The sequence below is a fragment of the Girardinichthys multiradiatus genome, chromosome 19 (genome assembly GCF_021462225.1).
Source record: "Girardinichthys multiradiatus isolate DD_20200921_A chromosome 19, DD_fGirMul_XY1, whole genome shotgun sequence".
NCBI lineage: Eukaryota > Metazoa > Chordata > Actinopteri > Cyprinodontiformes > Goodeidae > Girardinichthys > Girardinichthys multiradiatus.
Window position 1 is genome coordinate 1,531,258 of NC_061811.1, and position 7,805 is coordinate 1,539,062.

A 7,805-nucleotide genomic window follows, 5' to 3' on the forward strand; every position below is an offset into this window, starting at 1 on the left:
AGGGTGCAACAGGCAGGCGCAGCCACACAGCTGAAGATAATCTGGCCTACTCAAATGGTGCTTCTTAAGCAGCAGGAACCCTGAAGGAGACGTCAGATTGTTAACTAACCTGAGGGTTATCAGACCAGCAGACTAAGCACTGGCTCTCATGCTCTGCGATCTTGTCTTTACTCACATTTGCTTGCGCCTCTGTAGAGTGGAAAGGACCTCCGAGGACCCAGACCTGGTTTCTCTCTATCTATGTTCCGAGTCCAAGTTCGCACTTGGCTGAAGGCACTTCACTCTGCTTCCCCAATCAAGAGTCTCCTTCAGCTTTTTGCAACCAGCAAACCCAAAGAAAGTACTAACCTTTCTTCTGGATCATCTGCCTGCAAGCCTCCTGCCTGTCCACCCCCTAACTTCACATACACCACCTGGGAGGAAACCCACCAGAACAACCACCACCTCTCCGCAACCTAAGCTGTCAAACTCGGCCTCCATGGTCTCACTCACCTTCCCCTGGAAACTCCATTTCTTTTTAACAGTAAGATTTGTCCTCAAACATTTCTAGTCGCACATTACCTCCAGCTGCCTGTACTCATTTACCTCTCTTCCTCAGTGCCCCGACCAGCAGAACATGGATTCCCTGATGACCCTGTTCCATTTTCCTGTTTATCAATAAACCGGTTTAACTAAACTCTGCCTCTGTAACTTTTGCTTGCATTAGAGTGACCTAATTTGCCATGAAGACAGTAAGATTGAAGCGGGGATGACTATTCTGTAAAGGTTCTGGTAAATCAAAATTAACGTCCAACTAGATCCAGACAGAAATAATTCAGTCTGTTGTAATGTCAACCTGCATGTCATAATGTGGTTTGCGGGCGGACCAAAGTGCAGACAAGAGCTGGGCAGCAACATGTTGTAAAAGGTTTTAGTTTTATTTCCAGAGGTTTTCAAAAGAAACCAAACAAGGCCCTGCAGATACAAACAAAGTCCTGATCCAAAAACTTACAAGAGGTTCTGCAGGCACATGAAAAAAACTCAGCACGAATATGTGGGTTGAGAACGGGGTATGACGAACACAAGGAACCAGCGATGAACAGAGACACCAAACCAACTAATATACTGAGGGATAACAAAGGTAGGTAATCAGAGAAAACAGGGAACAGGTGAAACAAATACAAAGACTGAGGATGAACAAAGTAACTAATGAACAATAAACAGAAACACAGACCAAGTAAACCTATAGACAAAGATAAATAATCAAATGGAGAATAAGAAAACTAGAATAATCATGACTAAAGTAAACAGAGAAACTAGAGGAAACATAGGAACAACAAGAACAACCTGAGAACAAAGAACTCATAAAGAAAACCTGAATACAAACCTAAAACCACACTGACTGAATTAACTGGAAAGGAAACAGAAAATAAACTAGTAAACAAGAAGAGTGCAAAGGAACAAATAAAACACAAATATACTAAAGAGAAATAAAACTAGAGAATCCAGGGAAGATCAAGAACTATAATAATTACAATAATAATAATAAAAAACCATACAAAGTAATAAGAAAACAACCATAAAAGAACTTAAGTAGTAAACACTAGGAGGCGGAAGAGGGAGAAAAGAAAAACATGATACAAAAACCAAAATAGAAAAATCTAAGCAAAAGGTAAACAAACACAAAGTCACAAAGTCCAAAAATGTCGCTCCGTGACACTGCAGCTGCGTTTCCTTTTTAAAGACGTATCCCACTGATGCAATGCATTCTGAACATTTTTGTTGAGTTCAAAACTTTTTTTGGGGTCATTTCAGATTATCATGTGACAAACACTAATTAATTTTATAAAGTACCATATGTAATTGATTTCCATACTTTCATAGTTGGAGGCAGCAAATAAATGTAAAGGGAAACACAAAAGTATTAAACTGTTGAGACTTAGGTGATATTTTATAGGTAGAAGTACGAGTTTGTAGCCACCGTACTCCCCTCTAGTCAGAGGACAATTGTATTAAGCACATATAACGGCATTCACACTTCCTCTCATATCTCTTTCTGCTTCTTCCCTTCATTCTTGCCCAGTAAATCAAATTTCTAATCTTGAGAAATATTTCACTTCAGCATTTCAACCTTAACCAGTGGCTCTTCTGCCTGTCGTCCTGTGGCTGAACATCTACCAAACCCCTCTGAATGACTTTACTCCACAACTCTGCAGCAGCCAACTCGGACAATAAATGGACAGAAGCCAAAACATAAAGTGACTCCTGCTAAACTTTCCAAGGTCAGTAAGCATCCACAGCCTCTCTCAAATTGAATAGCCTCTGGCCGGCCCGCTGATGTGATTTCACTCTGAGAGCACTGCAGAAATTCACTGCAACCAGCACTTTATCTGTCTCTGTTTCTATAGACAAAAGGAGACTCTTCTCATGCCATGTTTCAACAGAAATCCAAGGTTTTTGTATCAAGCCTACTACTATAAATACTGTATGTCCTCTGTTCTGAGGATCACACTGTGAGGTTGAACATTTCTTATTTATATTTTGCTTCCAAGCAGCCAGACGTTGATTTCTGCTACAGGTTTTTCTTTAGACTTTGTCCTCCTTTCTCTACCAGGCATCCAACATCTGAGATCTGACACTGTCAGAGTTTCTCATGCTTTATATCTCTGTCTTTTTTACAAACTTTATTACCAGCATCATATCATTAAGACAATTTGTTCCCATTTATTCAGCTGAATCTGTAAAAAAACATCAGATATGTAATCATGGTTCCTTAAACTGTAGTACAAGAACCACCAAGTGCTGCTTGGGCTGCCCTTTGAAATTTTTGTGTTATTTATTTACAAGTTAAATATAAATGAAATCACTATAATATGTAGCTAATAGATAAGAACAATCTACTGAAAACTGGATTTTGTTCTTGTTTCTGTTAACACATCTACATGACGTTTTAAGTACAATAGAGACTAAATGTTCATCCTTCAATCAAACGAGGTGTGAAAATGTTGACAGGTGGGCGGGACTTCCAGTGGCGTAACCGGATATTGTCATTAGCCAGATGTTGTCATCACAAGGAAGCGAATCTTTCTAATTGTATGTTTTTACATTTAAAAAAAACATGTAGTTTTTCCACCTTAAAGGTCACTCAGGTTAATGCAGGCACATCACACAAAATTCTGATAAAAAGAGAACCTGACAGAACCTGACAGAAGACAAAATTCATTTTGTTTTAACGCAGGGGTTATTTAGATGGATGTTTTTACATCTAAAAAACAAGGAGACAAAAAAGTAGATACAGAACTTTTCTTCCTCTGCTCAAATGTTTGAGTAATCTAATCTGCACCAGCAACTTGTAGAAATGATCTAAAAACAGAGAAACAAATGAACTGAAAAAATAGTTAAAAAGTAAGCCAAACATGGAATTATCTAAAGTTTTATAAGTGCTCAGCATCCTGTTTCCAAATTAGAAATGGATTCTACAGCTAAAAGACTTTGTTTGGAATCATGAGAGACTCCATTTGGTAAAATGGATGATAATTTTAGTTACCTTAAGCATTTCTTTTTTCATCTTAGAGCAAAACGTAAAGAGGATTTAGAGAAAACAGTTTTCTCCTCATTCCACGTGGGATCCAGAGGTTGTAACCTGTAGGTGTGGTCTATGTTAAACGTCACAAGAAACTGAAAAAATAAAAAATTAAAGTTATAAAGTCCTCAGACATGTCACTCTTTATTGAATTAAGGCAGACAACTTGTGTATTGTCTACGACAAAGTCTTCACACTGACTGTAGTCAAAGTAAAACCACCCTTTAAATAAAGTTTATCTTAACTTTAAAACATACAAAGAACACGAACCGGCCTGTGTGCTACAGGTAGCATGCTAGCACAAAGATAGCCAACTTCCACAAAACAAACTTCATAACATGAAAACGTTTAGATCATTTCATCCTAAACCTATCTGTTAATCTGCCCAAACCCAACCTCTGACCATGGTGAGTAAATGTTGTCCAAGGGCGATGAAGATCGAATAAACGTCCACAGTCAACAAGCGGTTGGCTTTCAGCTAACCTCTGCGTTCGCTCTGTGAACAATAGCGTTAGCTCCGGAGAGCTGGGCGGCTGTTTGTTACCGTAACACGGTGGTGCAAGCCGTAGTCCGTCCTTCAGACTCGGCTTGTAGAAACAGTTTCTCTGCCAGGGATCTCTTCGACACAGTTTTGCTTCTGCGGAGCTTTGGAGAGAAAATGTAAGCAACTCTTACACATTAATTTCCCCGCTCATGAATGAAAATACCGGATACACAGACAGTATTTCATTCTACTTAACTTTGCATATGATCGGTGATCGTATGGCTTTGGATCCAGTTGGATTTATGTCTTTTTGCCAGTAAAAGACATCATCTCGCTTTCCTCTCCTATCCGGTCCCTCTGGAAGGCCGCGTGGAAGAGCAAGACTTGTGGAAAGGTGGGGCTTATATGCGGGCAGTGTCATCGTGGGAAGTCCTCTGCTACCCCCCTCTTCCTTTCGGAGTTGTACTTTTATTTGGGTAATGGCGCCACAGGAAGTCCGCAGTTATCCCCTTTTCTGGCTGTGCCGGAAGAAGGTTAATGCACTTTATTTTGAAAAGTTCCAGAAATGTCCGTACCAGAGTTTTAGTGTTGAAATCCATGGCTGTAGGTCCCAACAATACTCTGCAGGTGATGATCCAACTTCACCAACAACAATGGATGAAAAACAGGCCTCAGGTCAGCTAAGATGTACGTCTCTTCTGTGTGAAACCCCAGTAACCGTCTACAGGCATACGCGCCGTGAATTGGATGCCCCGAAGAAATCAACATATTACCTATGCAAGGTACAAAGACCTCCGTTTGACACTCTGCAGGAAGAGTGGTCTTTGGAACCATAATATGGACTGAGCAGTAGCTGGGGTTATATTTTCATGTATGAAATAGGAGAGCTCTGCCTGCATCAATTGGATCAAGACGAGGTATTTAATGGATCATTGGCTCTGTGTACTCTCACCCACAACGACTGGGCTGTGTTAAGGCTGGCAATCCCACACCTCAACGATAACCCTGAATCAGTCTCAGTGTACGAAAGGGAGGATGAAGATGAAAGCTCTCCTCAACCAGCAAAAAGGATGAGAATGTGTCCTTCCGATGTTGAAATAGCTGCGAGAGAACCTCTCTTTAGTGCAGTGTGGGGGTCAAAAACCACAGCAAATGGCCGCTGGTCTTTTCAGGCAAGCAAATGCAAGAATAACCAGACGATCCCCTCAGATCTGTTTGTGTTGGAGGCATTCAATCAGAACTGCGGTGTATTCAAGACTGTGCTGGTTCTACCATATGATGCTTGGGTTGAGAAGATGAATGAAATTGGACAGCGTCTTTCCAACCTTTTCCAAAACTCACGCTGCTGGATTGATGTTATGTCAGTGAAAAGAATGCTGACGTTCCCTGTTGTGGATCTAAAGCCCACCCTCTTTTGAGGACCCACTCCCCTTCTTGAGGACCTTCCCACCTTCCTGCGCTATATATCAGGGTCTAACTGCGAGCTCACAGACTCTTCTTCACAACGGCGGGCAGCAGACCTTGAGAATGTATGGAGCGTACAGGAAAACACCATACTGGGACCTCTACAACCAGCAAGAAGAGACCCTCTTCTCTCCTGATCATGATGAAAGCTTCAACACCGGGCCGTATCATCCACCTTTTCCAGACCTACTCAAAAACCACCTCATTGTCGCAGCTCTCTGAGTCCCTATTCAGTCCAGGGACACCGACAGGATACAACCTCAGATCGTATCATCCGCCTTCACCCGACCTCTATTCACCGCTATGCGTGGCTGAGTCTGTACACACAGATATCCAACCTGAAGAAAAGAGGGTGATCGTGGAGGACGAGGCAACCATCAGCTACTCACCCTCCCCACAAACTCCAGACCCGATACTTGCCCTTCAGCCTTCACCAGAGGAGGAGGAGAGTAATCAGGGTGATGAAATTGACGGCTGGATCTCAACCGCTTTCATCAATACGGTGAAAACAGCGATATTTCCTTTATTCAACATAACCTGTTTGAACTATGTCAAAGAAACCTGTTATGGGTGCATTACGAACCACCCGAGCCAATGACAGCATCAGTGCCTGGAGATATTGGAGGAGGAGTATTACCAAATCAACTTTCAACGCATCGTGCGACGACTCATAAACCCCAAGCTCCTTCCTGCTATTCAGAAACTTCTGACACTTCGACGCATACAAGCAGATGACTTCAGAGTGAAAACGATTGCAGAGACGGTTTTATATGAACTGAAATCGGTACAAGGCTTCCATAGTGCAATCACGGATATGTACGATAAGATGAATGGTAATGACTGTCTCAAGCAGCTTAACTCTGTTTCAGAGTGCTACGATCCGATCTCAGATGTTTGATGACTTATTTAGTCTTTTCTGTATTTTCTCTCGGCTTGCTACTGGTATACATATATAACAGATTTGTTTTTTAAAGATTGCAATGTTTGAATTGATCTTTATTATCTGAATGTGTTTTTTCTGTTTCTCTATTAAATACGGGTAGAAAATAAAAAAAGAAGTATAAATATACCCTCAGGTGTTTTTTCTTTCATTATTTGACAAGTAGTGGTCAGAGTGAGCATAAAACTGGGATGTCTGAAAGAAGGATCATGAAAAATGTATATTACAACCCATCAAATCCTGGAAGTTTAGGGGGTTTAGAAAGGTTGAGGAGGGTTTTGCAAGATAAAACGGGGAAGAAGGTAGCGGTTGAAAAAGTTAAAGATTTTTTATCGGGAGAAGATACCTATACTTTACATAAACCTGCGAGAATAAAGTTCCCGAGAAACAGAGTTTTTGTCACCAGACCATTGAGGCAGTTCCAAGCTGATCTCTGTGACATGCAAGCTCTGGCCAAGGAAAATGACGGTTACAATTATTTATTAACAGTCATTGATATCTTTTCAAAGAGGGCGTATGTACGTGTTTTGAAGAGGAAAACTGCTGCAGAGGGACTAAAGGCTTTTGAATCAGTTTTTAAAGAAAGTCAGGTCCCTAAAAAACTTCAGACTGATGCAGGGAAAGAATGTTTTAACAAGAAATTTAAGTTTCTAATGGAGAAACACGGTATTGAACATTTTGCCACAGCGAGTGAAGCAAAAGCCTCTGTGGTTGAGTGGTTTAACCGTACGTTAAAAACAAGGATGTGAAGATATTTTACTGCTAACAACACCCGGCGGTACATTGATGTCCTGCAAAACCTAGCTAGAAGCTACAACCACAGCTACCACACCAGCATTAAGATGAGCCCAATGGAAGTGACCTCAGAAAATGCCTTTCAAGTGTTTCAGAATCTGTACGATGTTACCTCCAACAGATATTGCAGGGCCTCAGTGACAATGTTTAAACAGGGGGATCTTGTCAGAATATCCAAGGTATGTGGAGTGTTTGACAAAAAATACAAACAGAGTTTTACGGATGAAGTGTTTACAGTGTATGAGCGGATACCCCGTTCTCCTCCTGTATACAAACTCAAAGATTTGGATGGAGAACCTATTGAGGGTTCTTTTTACGCTGAGGAACTTCAAAAAGTTTAAATATTTAAGGACAAGATGTATCAAGTGGAGAAAATATTAAATCAACGCACCGTCAAGGGTGTCAAACAGGTTTTTGTATGCTGGAAAAATTGGCTTGAGAAATTCAACAGTTGGATCAAGTTTGATGAACTATGAAACGTATAAAATAGGTGTGTGCTAAAACCTAATGATTCATACAGCATCATGGACAGCAAGGCAGACGATGACGGTTTTTACATT

General features: G+C 40.9%; 1 long non-coding RNA gene across 1 annotated transcript; it reads left to right on the top strand.

Moving 5' to 3' along the window:
- LOC124884880 lies at nt 1-676 on the top strand. Its single transcript, XR_007042539.1, has 2 exons — nt 1-523; nt 599-676. It is a non-coding gene; the product is annotated as an uncharacterized LOC124884880 (long non-coding RNA).
- Nucleotides 677-7,805: the final 7,129 nt, after the last annotated feature.